Raw genomic sequence first — 17,610 nt, 5'->3', positions numbered from 1 at the left:
ATTTGCGTTGTGGTTTTTGTCTTTGAAAAACATATGAATTTTGTGTTAGGTTATTTTCGACAATGTTTTGATTTGAAAAGAATCCATCGTCTGTTGTTTGCTTGTTGTCATCTTCGACAATTTTGATCAATTCTAGTTTAATGTTCTCAACATTTCCAGTAGTAACAAATACTTGATTTGGAAAAATTACATCATCAGTACACTTGAAATTCGGATACACCACTTGATTTGTTTCAAAAAAAATGGGCTCTTTTTTCAGATAACACCTTGTCAAAATTTTCAGTGTTCTCAAACACTTGATCAACAACCACACATGGAATTTCATTTTCTTTCGAATATTTGTTTGATGAGACCTTTTTGTGCGAATCATCTTCATCATTTTCATCATCACTACTACCCGTTTGATTGTCTCGAATATCTACAAACTCGGGATCACAAACTTTCGAAATTGATGGTTTGTCAGTGTCAATCTTAACCATCAAATCCTTAAGTTTTTCTTTTCCTTTAGATTTCTATGCAACATTAATGACAGACAACTGAGAACAATCAACATCCTCAATATCACTAATTTCGATAATATTGTCAGAATTATCTTCAATATCGGCAAAATTAGATTGAGTATCAGATGTTGAATTCTCAGTCTTTTTCAAAATTTGGATTTGTTCGAATTTTGTCAAAGAATCATTCACAATGTTAACTAATTCATTTGAATCAAGACATTCGACAATTTTGAAAATTCCATAAGTATATCTATCATCAGGAATTTTGTCAAACTCAGCAATATTTTTCTCACAATCATACGAAATATTATCAACCTTTGCTCTCTCATATGCTAGATATGGTAATAATTTCCTATGTTGTTCTTTGCTAATTTCACACGAATGATGTAATGCAATTAACTTGCCATACAAACGTTTAGCAGAATTGCAGTAGATATTTTGTTGATCTAATAAGAGTTTTACATTACTAGATAACTAATATCTATCACACATAATGCTTGTTATTTGCAATTCTAAACACTCTATCTTGACAACTTTCGAATCTAACTTCTTCTGAGTCTCTAACAACTGATTGCTTAATTTTTAGCCTCATTGCTTGCATAAACAACCAAATTATCAAAATAAGCAACAGTATCATCAAAAGCAACAATTTCATAATGATAAGCACTCAAAGGAATATTGAAAGTTTGAAGAATATTGTGTACCTTTGTTGTCATTGGAGACTTATCTGCAGACATTGACACAAAGCATCGGACCTTGACATCTTTGTTTGAATCTTCCTCCAGCTTTGCATACTTGGCCCCATGCGTAGGATTACGCATTTCCTCATCATCGGAGCCTGAAGACCAAATTTGATATGTGCGATCATTCTCCTATTCACCTTGAGCCACCAAAGATAAATTTTTCACCTTCGTACGCACCTCTTCCAACCTCTCCACATAATATGCCTCATCCTTTATGCTATTCTTCTTCTCATCCTTCTTTCGAAGGATGCAATCATTTGCTAGATGATTGGCTCCATTGCAATAATGAGAATCCATACCAGAATCTCCTTTCAGTTTCTTCTCTTTCTTTTCCTCAGCACTCTTCCCTTCATTCTTCTCAAACTTCTTCTTCTCTTCTCCTGCGGCCTTGTTCATGAAACTTTCTTTTTCCTCACTTTGTTTCACCTTCGAATTAAACGATTTCTTCAAAAAAAATTAATCGATTGTTTGAGTAAAAAGTTATTGCCTCATCATCCGAATTCATGATAAACCCTTCTTCATTATCAGAATCATCTTTTTGAACTGCTTCCTTTTCAGACACTTTAGAGACGAGTGCTAATGGACCTCCCAGACTAAGCTTCGACTCTTCTGCCATTTCGTTCACTTCACTTTTGTGGGTTTTCAGTTGACTGTACAAATCATTCAAAGAAGATGTGTCGAAACACTATTGATTTTTCACCATCATGCTAACACTCCTCCATTCTTTACGGAGTCCCATAACAAAGGTGAGATTGAATTCCATGTCAGACCTTGTGATTCCATAATGATTACACTTGTAAATTAGCTCGTTCAGCCTATCATAGTAACTTTCGATCGTTTCACCATCTTTTTTGCTTGAAATCCTTCAATTCAATCAAACATTGCTTAACTGAATTGATTTTTGTCTTCTTGCTACCTTGAAACTTTTCTTTGAGATTATTCCAGATTTCTTTAGCAGTTGTACAACTCCTGACATAGTTATACACAACTGGAGGCAATGCACCATGTAACTCCCTTATGCATCTTTTCTCAAGTTTCTTCATTCGATTAGATTGATTTTCCACACTCGTAGTACTAGATGACGATCCAATAGGCTGAAGATTCATCGGAAGAGTAACATTCCCTGATATGCAAGACCAAAGCTCTTCATCGATTCCATTCAAATAATCTTGCATACGATCAGACCACTGATCATAGTATTCTAGAATGAGCATGGGAATCTCCGTCGAAGATCCTAGCAGATGAGAGTATGAAGTCATCGAGTTGAGATTGAAGTTCGCCATTGATGCATGGAAGAAAATTTTTAAGTATTCTTGAGAAATCAAAGAGAATTTGAAAGCAAATTGTTGAATTGATAAACAAAATCAAGTAGAACACTCGATTCAACAAATCGGTTGTAGAATCGAATCACAACTTAAGATCTAGAATGCTTTTTCACATCAAAAGGTGTGGAACTTTTGAATCAGAAATTTGATTCAAAAACCATTTGAATCAGAGTGAAAATCAGATCGCATATGATGAGTCCTAGTCTTATACCAATTGATGAAGTGTAGAATCAAGTATGAATAAAATCAGAGTTAAAACAAATGAGGATTGAACACACGATGTAAATATGATCTGGTTTCAACTCTATTATGCTTTCAACTGTTACAGAGAGAAAAATAGACAAGTTGTACAAAGACTCTTATCTAACTCTAAGTAATGTCCCTATTTATAGGAAACGAGAAAGCATACATAAAATTACAAGAGCTAAACAATACGCTTCGTTACAAATGTGCCTTGTAAAATAAACTTATGAATTTGACATATTACAACTGGTCTTCGACCCTTACACAATGCAAGAACATCTTTATCACCAACAGAATCACCGCCGCCATTACCTCCACCACCAACGTCCTCGCCAACAACAACAACCGTACCATCAGCACCCGCATCACTATCATCACTATCGCCATCTTCATTAACAACGTTCTTATCAACAATAACAACCGCACCATCAACTCCTGCACCACCACCAACATCGGCAACGTTCACGCCACCAACACCACCAGTAGCGCCACCAGCACCTTTAACAACAAACTCGTCAATATCAACACTAATAACATTTTCACTAGCATAGACAACCTCATCACCATCAACCGCCATACTCTCAGGAGTGCACTCAGAACTGGAAAAAGCACAGATCTCCCGGATCCACTGGATATCCAAATCTCCCAATCCCAGAAGCGAGGTGTGATCCATACTAGCGAACACCAGGAGAGCATCATTCACACTTACAACAGGATTGGAGGACGGGGCATCAACGCCAAGGTTTTGAGGCCCAGAACTTGTCAAAGTACTGCGAACAGACTCTGCTCCGGAAACAAACGCAGAGTGACAAATGAGGATTACAACACTCATGAAATCCGGGTGCTCAATCAGTTTTTCAACAACCCGCACAAGGCCCACACGCAATAGCCAATCCAGATCACGTTGCATAGCTTCAACACTAGCTTCAGCACCTGCTTGAATGGCGGTAATTAACTAGTCACGATCAGCAGCATCTCGCTCCAGACTCTCAAATTTGATCATCAGGCGTTCATTAACTTGTGTAAAGGAATTAACTTTGGCCCCCAAGGCGGACCTGACCTCTTCCACAGCAGCCTTCTCAGAAACAAGTAGCTGATAATTCTGTTCCAAACACTGAACGTCATCACCAAGCTCAGACACGTGATGCCTCAATTCAATTGCATGCGAACCCCACCCAGTATGCGCAACCTTCGTCTTACCAAGTAGCTGAATACACCACACACCTGTAACACGATAAAACATGGCTTAGGCAGCAGCGTAGGACATATTATGAGAAAGGGTAGGGTTGCCCATGGCCTCCATGCCAGCGAAGACAACAAAAGGAAATACATGTTGGGCAAACTCCACTATGTTGGCACGGATGGAGAGGCGGGACTCATTATGAAGGCTCCAGGTAGGGACAAAAGGCGAGGTCCCAGAAGAATCCTCACCACCGTCTCCACTAGGAGAAGTAGAAGCTCGTCCGACATCACCAGAATCTTTAGGAGGAGAAGAGATAGCTGGAGTCGGAGTGATGATTTGAGTAGGAACCAAGGGTTGTTTGAGCGTCCCACCGATCCCTTCGGATTGTCGAACGTCATCATCAGGGATCACAACAACGGCCGCTCGTGTTAAAGATTTTGAATTTAAAAGGCGGGTAAAAGTACGCCTTATCGGAACCCGTTTAGCGACATTAGGTGCACCAGTCACAGCCTTCCCCATGGCCATTATAGCTTTTATCTTAGCCTGCATGCGTCGGACGTCAGAAATCATGCCATTTTTGTTGCCCTCATCTTCCTCAGCAGAGATAGGGCGAGCACCACCTGGAGGCACGACAATCGAGATAGGGTGAACGGTCAAAGGTTTTACCCTAGCAGACGACGAACCCTCCCCGACCACTGGTAGAACAGGAAAAAGCGAAGGTAAAATCAAGTTGATCTGGACGACGAGGCGGAGGAAGATGATCGATCATATCTGCCTCTCAATGTTCCAGCTTCCCCCGATAACACTTTCGCAGGACTTCGTCCATGGATAGGGTAGACTCATCACCTGCAAATGGAAGGGTATGTTTAACACCCAAAATCATAAAAACCAAGAAAAGAAAAGAAAGGCTCTAAGTCAAGAGTCAACTCGTCGAGTCCAGGGAGGAACTCAACGAGTCGGAGCGTGATCCGGGGCATAAAGTAAGTAACCGACTCGGCGAGTCGGCTAGTGGACTCGGCGAGTCTGGTCTGGACGAGAAAAACCCTAATCCTGGGGGTTGTGCCCTATTTAAAGAAAATTACATCCCTTCCCCAGCCTCTTTGCTACCCTTTTGAGATTCAGAAACCCTAAATTGTGAGTGAGAGTCCTTGGAAGCAATTTGGAGCATAGATAAGTGCTTTTTGTGAAGAGATCTTGAAGATCAAGAAGCTTGGATCAAGGGGGTTTACAGAGATTTGGATTATTCTTCAGTAGGAGGTCATCTTGGAGGTAATAAGCTATTACCTTCACCCTTTTTGCGTCTAGATCTATTCTTGAATGAGATTTGCAGCTATTTTGGCAAGATTGAGGTCTATTTCGTGTTTGGGGCTTAGATCCGAGGTTGCTACTTCAGATCTAGAGTTGTGATGGTACATAATGTCTTAAAGTAGCAGTCAGTGAGTCATTGGTGAGGCCCCTTTGTCTTAAACCCTAGCCATAGAGTGTTTTGGGCCTATATCTCCTTGGTTTCACGTAAAGTTTGCAACTCTATGTGAGGGTTAGACTGTAGAAGAGTGGATCTATGGATTGAAGCCCCTGCATGGCTTGAAAAGCCACTGTATGGATTGAGATTTGGAGAGACTCGGCGAGTCACATGGGTGTACTCGACAAGTTGTATGAACATGTGCATGGACTCGGCGAGTTGGAAGAACAACCCGTCGAGTCTGTTGAAGATTGCCAAGGAATCGGCGAGTTTGTTCTTGGACTCGACGAGTCAGGTCGCAGAACCCCCAACCTCTTCTAGTTAATACGCAGATGAGTGAGTTGAGTGGTGACTCAGTGAGTTAGACAGGATGAGACTCAGAGATCGTTGAAATCGACGAGTCCTGGGGTGACTGGGTGAGTTGGGTCGTATTTTGAGAGTTTCTGAGTTTAAGAACTCAGCGAGTCTATGGGTTGACTCGGCGAGTTGAGTCAACTAGAAGGTTTACTTTGACCAGGACTTTGACTTTGACCCGAGTTGACTTAGTTTGACTTCTAGAGTTCAGTTTGGAACTAAGTGTTATGTTGATATTAGTAGCGTGGGGAGCTAGTGAATCAGCGGTTCAGAGAGAGTACGAGGTGAGTCTCCTCACTGTTTGTATGGGTGTACGGCCACAATGTCGACCCATTTAGTCTATGTATGACAGGAAGACCTGGGGGTTAGCCCTAGGAATTATGCATGAAAGACCAGGAGGCGGCTCCTGGCACACAGTATGTTATTATGTATGACAAGAATACCTGGGGGTTAGCCCTAGGAATAACGCATGAAAGACCAGGAGGCGGCTCCTGGCACACAGCATGTTATTATGTATGACAAGAAGACCCGGGGGTTAGCCCTTGGCATTACGCATGAAAGACCAGGAGGCGGCTCCTGGCACACAGTATGTTATTATGTATGATATGAAGACCCGGGGGTTAGCCCTAGGCAATATGTATGAAAGACCAGGAGGTGGCTCTTAGCGCATTGTATGCTATTGTGTATGAAAGACCAGGAGGTGGCTCCTAGCACACTATATGCGGAGTAGCCTAGTAGAGTAGTATGTATAGTTGTCTTTGTGATACTTGCATGAAAGACCAGGGGTGGCCCTTGGCACTTGTCTGTAAGACCCAGGGAGTGGCCCCAGGCTTGACCAGGAAGACCACGTGCGGCCCGTGGCATAACCGCAAGACTATGTTTGGCACATAACACCTTAGCAAGACTATGTTTGGCACATAGCACCTTATCAAGACTATGTTTGGCACATAGCACCTTAGCAAGACTATGTTTGGCACATAGCACCTTACTTGATTATGCATATGTTGGTTATGTATGGCTCTCGGCTATGTATGGCATGTATAGATCATTTGGTTTGTATGGTATGTGGTATCTGGGGAACTCACTAAGCTTCGTGCTTACGGTTTTCAGTTTTGGTTTCAAGTACTTTGTTTTAAAGGAAAGGAGCGGACTCGATCGCCGCACATAACACTATGTTTTCTGCACATGAGATCTTTGGGATTACACTATGATATGGTTTTATGATAATATGTTTTGATTACTGACACTTTGGTTTGACACGAGATATTATTAAGAATGTTTTATACTGATGGTTTATGTAATAACTTATTTTAAAATGAAATTTTTGGCCTTGAATTTTAGGGATGTTACAAGTTGGTATCAGAGGCTTGGTTTGAGGGATTCGGACATACTCTTAGGTGTGTCTAAACTCAAACTAAGGGCTTGGTATGAAAATTTTCAAAAGGAAAACCATTTTAAAAAAATGAGTTTGAAAAGAATCTAAAAAGAGAAAAGAACTTTGAGAAGAACAAAGTGTGTGAGGCGTGCAATCAGTCGAGCTCAAGTAAGTTTACCCCAAGATACCCATACACGTTTATATTATGTTTATCAGTTTCAGTAGAACAACATCCTACAATTAGGCAAAGGATCTAGGAATGATGCCTTATGTGCCTATTTTATGTGCTTCAACTTATGAGGATTGCATGCTAGTATTGAGTAGACAGTAATAGGATAGCATGTTTAGGTTATGCCGGATTATATGAGCTTAGCATCGCATGCAAGTACAGATTCTTGTTGTGTCGATTGAATTGCTTGATTATGTTCTGGTTAGATTTCCCTTTTGTCTGAATGCTACTTGCTTTGTGCTTTGTAGGACTCTGAGTGATGAGATTTAGCCATTAGGTGAATACGCCAAGTCACATGTGATCAGGGTTGAATAATCTCAGAGTGTTGGATTTGGCCCTATTTCGCAGCTCTTGTCTGAGTCTAACCGTTGTAGGGATGAGTCCTTTACCCGAAGGATTATCTGAGCCTCGTCACAAGTGATGGTATCCAGGCAGGGGCTAATTGGAATTATAAAGATGCCTTTAGTAGTTGAGGACTGGGTGCAGGTTGGAGGTTACCCTAGGGCAAGCCTAGGATGAGAGTAGTGCTGGGAGCAGTGTTAGAAGTAGTGAAAGGGACTTGGTGAAGTTGAAGCAACCCTTAAGGAAAGTATGGATAGATGTGGAAGGTAGTATGGGCCCATACTACTAGAAGTAGAGGATCCGTACACGAGTCAACGAGGGCCGAGATGGAACCAGGAATCTTGGATAATGTGTGAGACCTCTCAGGGTATGTTTTGATCCGGACATTTATGTGTTTATCTCCTGTATGGTGACCACGCGACATGGAGCAGGAGGCTCAGGATCTGGGTCAGGATCAGGCTCAGGCGCGGGATCCGAGCAAGTTGATGATGGGTTACGCGAGTTCATCGCGTCTGGGATTACAAGAAGCATCCTTGAGGCGACCCCGGTCTTTTTCGGGTCGAACAAGGAGGGGATCATTGAGCTGATGGAGGATCGCCTCCGACCTTTCTGGAGTGATTTGGCATCTGGCCAGGCGAGTACGTGCACACTTTCCTTCAAGGACTTCAGAGGGAGTGGTGCGTCGGATTTTCACAAGGTGAAGGACCCCATTGCTGCCAGGAGATGGATCGCAGAGATTGGGTCTGTGGACTTGACGAGCTTCTGCCCGGAGGGGTCGAAGGTTTGCTTTGTGGCGGGATGTTTGAGATACAGAGCCAAAGACTGGTGAGATTCAGTTGGTGTTTCCTTGGGAGCCTCAACCATTAAGGCTATGACCTAGCCCGACTTTGTGACCAGGTTTAGGGCGGAATTTATGCCGGCGATGGAGCTTCAACAGCTGGCCAAAGAGTTCCTAGACATGATACAGAAGACAGAGTCTGTGGCGGAGATTACCGCCAAGTTTTGGGCGAGGGCCTTATTGGTGCCTCAGTATGCAGGGGATGATGAGATGAAGAGGACCCGCTATTATGACATGTTGAGAGCTGATATTCGGGAGCATGTCAGCTTCTCGACATGCCCGACCCTAGACTCTATGATTTCTAGTGCGCGGGAAAGGGAGATTGATTTGGAGCACATTGCGAAGAGGAGGTCGGATAAGATGTATACTTTGGAGGGTCCCGAGAAGAGACCCAAGACTTCAGCTCAGTGATTAGTAGGTCAATAAGTTCGAAGTCAATGCAGCACGTGCGGGAAACCACACGAGGGAGTTTGTCGTTCCATGGGTTCAGGCTGCTACAAGTGTGGCAATGATGGTCACGTCAGCAGGGACTGCCCACAGGGGGCAAGCCCATTATGTTTTCACTGCAATCAGGTGGGTCACAAGAAGGCCAACTGTCCGACGGTGAGGGGAGGAGCAGGGAGTGCGTCTGCCCTGATAACTTCGAGGATTACAGATCGGTGAGAGGGTAGGGCCTTGTAGTGACAGATGAGGGAGATCTGGATTATAGCATGGAATGTTGCAGGTATGTATCTATGGCTATTTTTGATTCTATATGTATTAGGGTTGTTCTTACCTCGGACTCCAGTGATAGTATGTATGAGTTGTCTCTCTTCTTATATTCAGAATTGTACTTTCAGAATTGTCATATGCCAATTGCATACTGGGAACTATTAGTGGCTAGTGTAGGGTCATCCCTCACTTCGAGTTCGAAGTGTCTAGTATTATCTCGATTATGACCAAAAGCGGTTCAGGAGCGTTGCGTGGAGGTTGGTGGACAGGGTCCATGGAGTAGCCCTCCACCATCATTAGGGTTTGGTGGTTCTAGACTTGGTGCTTGGGATAGCTTTCGGAAGCATCGGGGGAAATGGTCTATCACTGATGAGGTTGCTCTGAGCATTAGTTATTCAGACCTTAAGCACATTAGTTGGAGATCAGGGGATTATCAATATCAGGGATGCAGGAGGTGTTCATCTAGTATTTGATAATCGTACGTTATTTGGAGCGGACTGGTGAAGGATCGCTAGCGATATCAAGGCAATGGTAGTTATCCTGCCTTTTGTGCAAGGGAGGAAGGAATGGAAATCCTCGGGTTTTCATGTGCAGTAAAGACTTAGCCGAAGCTAAGTGGGGGAGAAACAATCATGTTATAGGAGCAACAACGGTTTTGGAACTGGGATAAGTTTTGCTCTCCTGTCAGGAAGAAAGACGGCCCAAGTGGCTGTATGATTTGAGGAAAGTATGAACTGGAAGTTCAGAAAACTTGCCAACTATGAGATCGCATTCTCGGGATGCCCGATAGCATATTGTAGAAGAATCGGTTGGGAGTTTCAGATAGGACATGAGTATAGCTTGGGGTACTAGATTGTGCTTGTATGCTCGACTATGGGTTAGTCGTAGCGTCCACTAGCAGCCAATCAGTGTGGAAAGGTGTTGTCAGACTACCGGATGGCCATAGCATTTACCAATGGCCAGATAGTAAGAGGAGTGTAGTAAGACTGCGGTGTGGCCCATAGCAATCGGATGTGAGGATAGTTAGATTACTGTGTGGCCCGTAGCATTAGTTTAGTAAGACTACGGTGTGGCCCGTAGGAGTATTTTAGTAAGACTATGGTATGGCTCGTAGCATTAGTTTAGTAAGACTGCAGTGTGGCCTGTAGCAATCGTATGTGAGGATACTTAGACTGCGGTGTGGCGTGTAGCATTAGTTTAGTAAGACTACGGTATAGCTCGTAGCATTAGTATACTAAGACTGCGGTGTGGCCCGTAGCAATTGTATGTGTGTATAGTTAGGCTGTGGTGTGGCCCGTAGCACTGGTTTAGCAAGACTGCGGGGTGGCCCATAGCTTTAGTTACCTGGCAGCGCAGAAGTGTTGTAAGACTATGTGGGTGGCCCGTAGCATTCACTAGTTGGCATAGCGAGTATAGTAACACTACGGAATGGCCCATTAGCATTCTTCGGTCCCTATTCGCTAGTGCGAATGTATCAAATGTGTGATTCATTGGCAGGGTTTTTTAGATAGTTAAGTTCAGGACGGGGCAGCCACCCGGATGTGAGTGGGCCACATTATGATTGGGTCCGGAAGACGGTAGGTCATTGGAGACCAGGAGTGGCGTAAGACTGCGGGTAAGTCGTGACATTCATTTGTAGCTTAGTTCGCAGAGTGTGGGCGGGGGGCCCGTATCTCCGACATAGGAGAGAGGGATCTGTTACCCAAAGGATTGTCTAAATTCTCACGAGTGGGTGGAGCTTTCAGTATTGGAGCATTGTATAGGGGTTATTCTGTGAGTATTGGTATGATGGCTGACACTGGGAGTGGTCGGGATTGCAATTTCAGCAGAGGATCGGTCCTCGAAGGAAATTGGTAAGGTTGTTGCTTGTGGAAAGTACCTTAGAAAGGCCAGTGACAGTGTAGGGTAAAAGGGTAAACCCCTTGCGAATCAAGGGTAAGTGTAACAGGAGTATCGGTATGATTATCGGTTGGATAAAAGTGTTGTACTCGAAGGTAGTAAGGAACAAGTTATTCTGAAGATGACATCTTCAAGGTTTGGATCGGATGGCCAGAGTGTGTACCTAGTGGTAAAGTGGCGACCAGATGGTAAGGTAGTTGGCCGTGGCAGAATTCGAGGACGAAGTCTAGTTTAAGTAGGGGAGTGTTGTAACACCCAGAATCAGAAAGACCAAGAAATGAAAGGAAAGGCTCTAAGTCAAGAGTCAACTCGTCGAGTCCAGGGAGGAACTCGACGAGTCAGAGCGGGATCCGGGGCATAGAGTAAGTAACCGACTCGGCGAGTCGGCTAGTGGAATCAGCGAGTCTGGTCTGCACGAGAAGAACCCTAATCCCGGGGGTTGTTCCCTATTTAAAGAACATTACATCCCTTCCCCAACCTCTTTGCTACCCTTTTGAGATCCAGAAACCCTAAATCGTGAGTGAGAGTCCTTGGAAGCAATTTGGAGCTTAGATAAGTGGTTTTTGTTAAGCGATCTTGAAGATCAAGAAGCTTGGATCAAGGGGGTTTACAGAGATTTGGATTATTCTTCAGTAGGAAGTCATCTTGGAGGTAATAAGCTATTACCTTCACCCTTTTTGCGTCTAGATCTATTCTTGAATGAGATTCGGGGCTATTTTGGCAAGATTGAGGTCTATTTCGGGTTTGGGGCTTAGATCTGAGGTTGCTACTTCAGATCTAGAGTTGTAATGGTCCAGAATGTCTTAAAGCAGCAGTCAATGAGTCATTGGTGAAGCCTCTTTGTCTTAAACCCTAGCCCTAGAGTGTTTTGGGCCTATATCTCCTTGGTTTCACGTAAAGTTTGCAACTTTATGTTAGGGTTAGATTATAGAAGAGTGGATCTATGGATGGGAGCCCCTGCATGGCTCGAAAAGCCACTGTATGGATTGAGAACTGGAGAGACTCGGCGAGTCACATGTGTGTACTCGGCGAGTTGTATGAACATGTACATAGATTCGGCAAGTTGGAAGAACAACCCGGCGAGTCAGTTGAAGATTGCCAAGGACTCGGCGAGTCTGTTCTTGGACTCGATGAGTCAGGTCGTAGAACCCCCAACCTCTTCTGGTTAAGACGCAGATCAGTGAGTTGGACAGGATGGGAATCAGAGATCGTTGAACTCGCCAAGTCCTGGGGTGACTCGGCGAGTTGGGTCGTATTTTGAGAGTTTCTGAGTTTAAGAACTCGACGAGTCTATGGGTTGACTCGGCGAGTCGAGTCAACTAGAAGGTTGACTTTGACCGGGACTTTGACTTTGACCCGAGTTGACTTAGTTTGACTTCTAGAGTTCAATTTGGAACTAACTGTTATGTTGATATAAGTAGCTCGGGGAGCTAGTGAAGCAGCGGTTCAGAGAGTTGTCGGACAGCAACCAGAGGATTATCAGCAAAGTTCAGCAGTACAAGGTGAGTCTCCTCACTGTTTGTATGGGCCTACGGCCACAATGACAACCCATTTAGTCTATATATGACAGGAAGACCCGGGGGTTAGCCCTAGGCATTACGCATGAAAGACCAGGAGGTGGCTCCTGGCACACAATATGTTATTATGTATGATAGGAAGATCCGGTGGTTAGCCCTAGGCATTATGCATGAAAGACCAGGAGGCGGCTCCTGGCACATAGAATTGATGAGTTATGAATTAACTCTTTGATCGATTAGATCTTTGTAACAGGTAAGTGATGAACGTAAAACGGTAAACAAAACACAAGTATGAATCAAAATGTGTCGAATGATTAGATTACTCGATCCTCAGCACAGCTCGACTAAGAACTTCCACTGTAGAGGATTCTAGGGTTACAAAATAAGAACGATGATATTGCTGAACAATACTTTTCTAATCAATTCTAATCATCTGTTTTCTAGGATGCATGCAAGCATCTATTTATACTAAACCCTACAAAACTCACAGATGGACAGGTCCATACCGGAGATATATATTAGACTAGCTAACGAGCCCAATAGACGCAACACAAAATACGAACCAAAAATCTCCCCCTTTGCGTCAATTTGGAGCGAGACTACTTTTTCTTCTTGCTTGGCCCAGCAGCGGGAACCTTCTTTGTTGTATCAAACAGACGTGTGATAAGCGCAAGGATAGTCTGTCTGAAGCGAATGTACCATTCAATCATATCATCAAAGTACTTGACATCATCCACTGTGTTCTGCTTGCATCGATGGATGATCCCCAAAACATGTTCCAAACAGGCAGTGGTGTAGAGATGTTTGTCGGCCAAGGCGAAAAGACATTTCTGCCCTTTGTTCCTGGTAAACATGACGGAGTTTCTCTTTGGGTCAATCTTCCCCATCTGCATCATGTTGAGATCACTGGCAGAGCCAACAGGAGATATGGTAGGCTTCTTCTTGAATACGATCGCTATCTCCTGATCCATCAAAGCAACTTCCATGACATAGCAAAAAGCAACCTCTTAAAGTGGTCGATAATCGGACCATATTCTGCTTCATTTGTAAGAAGAATGTTGTGCAAGATAATCCAGTCATGGGGATTAAGGTTGGGCAGATCTGCAAGTGAGATGGCATGTTCGGCCTTGGCAGATCCCCGTAGTACCTTGAACCGAACGTTGGTGAAGTTACCTTCCCTGAACGGCTTTAGGACCCGAACATTGACAATTTTCTGAGCGCTCCAAGTTTGGTATTGGGGTTGAGCTGCCCTCAGATAAAATTCTACTAAGTCCCGATCAACCTGTGGATGAGGATGAGGGAACTCTGCAATGTTGGCAAAGGCATGAAAAACAAACGCCTTTCGGGTCAGTGGCATGTCGAACTGTGAGTCGACAGTGTTAGAAAGATATAAAGAGATCATAGGTTCTAGCCACAAGATACTTGGTGTTTCGATGGCTTCTTTAATCAGCTTCTCAAGAGTCCACGGAGGAAAAAGAGTTTTCCTGCTCTCAAGAAGGTCGTGGGCTTCTTTTTGTCTTCTTTCGGCTTTTTCAGCCTCTCTAGCCACACGAGCACTGATGTCAGCCACTTTATCTCGACCTTTCCGCTTCAGAATGTCGGCAATTGTCTCTTTATCGTCTTCATCACTCTCCTCAACAATGTTTTTGCCCTTTTCTTTTACACCGGAACCGGAGGCTTGGCCTACTGGAGGATGTTCGGTTGTATGTGTTGCTGTTGATGTAGGAGGTGGTTGAGACATATTCACTTTTTCTCCCCTTGTTTCGGAATGGACACGAAATCAATTAGCCCCTCAATTTTGCTGAGTAGAGAAAGGGCGGGAGCGAGCTTCTCTGCAAGGTCACGCCTCACAGAATAATTAAAGATGGGGTCATATGCTTCAAGGATGTTTGAGATTGCAGAGTGGACATCCGAAACACACGATTTAACAACCTCTCTTTCAGATCGAAGAGACTCAATCTCCTGTTGAGAGTTGGAGAGTTGAGTACTCTTGACCTTCAGAGCGGTAGTCTTCCTTGCTAGAGCATCCATGAGAGTGTTCTCAGCAGCTAAGTCTTCTTGAAGCTTAGAGAGACGCTCCTTAATGGTTGTTCTGAAAGCTGAGTTGTCGTCAGAAATGGTTTGTCGAAGTGAAGCGAACGACTTCAGCTCTGATGCGACTGAGTTAGCCCGTTGGTTGACAATGGGTTCCAACTTTGTTGAGGTGGCTTCAGCAGTTTCCTGTAAAGATTTTAACAAGGAAGAAGCATCAGTGAATAGTTTATCGAATTTTTCGGTCGCAGCCTCACATGCTTTGGTTGAGGTGTCTATGGCTGCAGTAGTGGAATCGATAGAAACTTGATGAGCTTTGGAGAAAGCCTAAACAATTTTCTAAATGGTAGCTTCAGAAATGGAGGACTGAGATGTGGAAGATGAGGCGATGAGCGAATCGATTTTGTCATGTAGCTCCTTGAAATGCCTCTTTGTGGCAGGAGCATTGTCATCATCGTCACTCTGAACTTGAAACGGACTGTAATAGACCGAGTCAAAGGTCATGTCCTGCCCGCCAAGGAGTGGTTCTTCATCCTCTGATGCATGAGCAGGAGAAGATAGTGGTGGTGAAGCTGGTGGCTCGGTAGTAGTAGTAGTTTCGGGTTGGGTGGTGTGATCGGTTGTTGGTGTGGGTTCGGGTGCTGAGGTGGATTTTGGTGCGTCAGTATGAACCCCCGTATCAGATACGTTGGTTCTAACATCTGCAGTGGTGGTGGTGGTTGCTTCGGTAAATATAGGTGGTGGTACTCAGATGGAGGTAGGTGGTATTTGAGTGGTGGAGGTAATAGGGGGAATAGAAATAGGAATGGTAACTTGTGGAGCGGAGATAGGAGAAGTAGAGAAGTGAAGTTCAGGGGTTGGAGATCTTGGTGGAGTATTACCACGAGGAGAGCCTTCAGAAGCAGAACTCTCTTCCTCAGATTCGCTTGAGGATGAAGCGATAATTAGTTTTTGCCTCGGTTGGGTTTTTCTCCTCTTTTGTGGTGGAGATTGAGCAGCCTTAGTGATTTTCCTTTTCTTGGGAGATGGACCTTTTATTCCCTTTGCCACCTGTTTTCCCTTATCAGCCTTCTTTCCTCTAGGAGCAAGCTTGTCAGCGTCATGAATCGACTTGAGCATCTCTAGAGTAAGGTCTCTCAGACCAGAACGTTTGAACTCCTTGTACGTTCTAATAATCCGGCTGTCAGCAGGAACATCAACATACATCGTTTCAGGGATAGACCCGTTGAAGGGAAATTTTGATGCATCCGACACAATGATCTTCGTGGTATGGAAAGTACCAATCGAAGACATTGGAACACCAGCGATAATGGAGACGTGGTACTTGTCCATCACCCATTTCATGACAATAGTCCAGAACCTGGCATAAGAAATCTCTGAGTATCGAGAGGTGGAAGAGAGACTCTGAATGAGTTGTTGCCATAGGACCGACTCGTAGTCCATGTTGATGCCATTGTAGATCCCGTACATGATTGATAGGAACAGACGACTTGCCCCATCGGATCCAACACTTCTTTCAGATAAGCCCTTGAAAAGCACAGTGAACATCCCATTCCACTGAGGGGGCAGGCACGATTTCTTGAATTTCGTGACCGTGGTGAGCACCTCAGTGTACCCCATGTTGTAGAACATGTTGAACAGATGACCCATCGGAATGGTTTCAGGATTAACCCTCGAAGAATCAGGTTCAAACCCTAACAGTGTACAAAACCTTTGCTTGGAGATCGACGCCTTGTGCTCGAAGACATCGAAGAATATCCTATCGACGACCTTGTCGTAGTGAGCCGTGGCAAAAATCTGTGACAGGAACTCCATTGGAACAGCTTCAGCCCTGGTAAGAGCAGGAGCGATTGGCGAGAACTTCAGGCATTCGATGATGGGAAACATGAAAGCGTCATATACCTGAGGAGTAAGATCAATGATCAAACTCTGCTGAGAACGAATAGGCATGATGTGAGAGGTCGCGTGAACTGATGAAGAATCCTCCATTGTTGAGATGAAGGTGGGAGAGATGATGAACAGTAGAGTTTGGAGGAATTGCTTGCTCTCTGGAAATATAGGTGCAGTAAAGAGGTAAACGATGGTTTACATTGCCTTTTATACTGTGGGTAGAGGAGAGAGAAGAATCTTTCCCAAATCTTCGATTGAAAAACGAAGGGTTTTTCGGAGGCGGCTGACGCATGACAGTTGGGGTTGCCGATGATCACGCAGGAGAGAGAGTGTCAGTCCCTAATCACACGCCTTCCCATCAGGCGCCGTTTGAAATCAAATTGATTGGACTCCCGCCTGAGTCATCATGTCGTCATCTTATTCCTTTAGAGTTTAACGGCATCTTTAAAGTGAAATCCCCACGTGGATCAATATTAACCACAACCTTTTTATAACAACCAATCCAATTAAAATGCCTTGGAATTAATGAAACCAGAATTTTGAAAAATCTAAAAGATTTTCGTGCTAAGTGTGTAAAAGAAAAAAAATAAAGCAACACGTTTGAGGGATTATGTGATGTCAATAAAGACACGAAATAGTTGATCCCGGGCACGAATCTCTTCCTTCAAAGTCAAGAGAGACTTTAAAGTGTTTGTGTGGTTTCCCGTTGAATAACGATCAAACACTTATTAAGAAGTGTTGAAAGGCTTCTTTTAATTAGGCTTATGTGGGTGGCTTTCGCTTCGATTCATAATTTATGATCTTGATATAAGATAGAAATCAAATGAAGTACTTGTTAGACCAGTGTAGTCTGTTGAACAAGTAGGTTGGAGATAATTGAAGTAGCAAGGTAAACTTAGATATGTGAAATCTCAAAAAAAGATTAAAATTGGATCCCAAGGGAAGAAATGTTATTGGATTTAACAATT

This window comes from Lactuca sativa, chromosome 7 (assembly GCF_002870075.4).
Source record: "Lactuca sativa cultivar Salinas chromosome 7, Lsat_Salinas_v11, whole genome shotgun sequence".
In the NCBI taxonomy this organism is placed as follows: domain Eukaryota; kingdom Viridiplantae; phylum Streptophyta; class Magnoliopsida; order Asterales; family Asteraceae; genus Lactuca; species Lactuca sativa.
The sequence above is the reverse complement of the archived record's forward strand: the minus strand, read 5'-3'. Positions refer to the sequence as shown.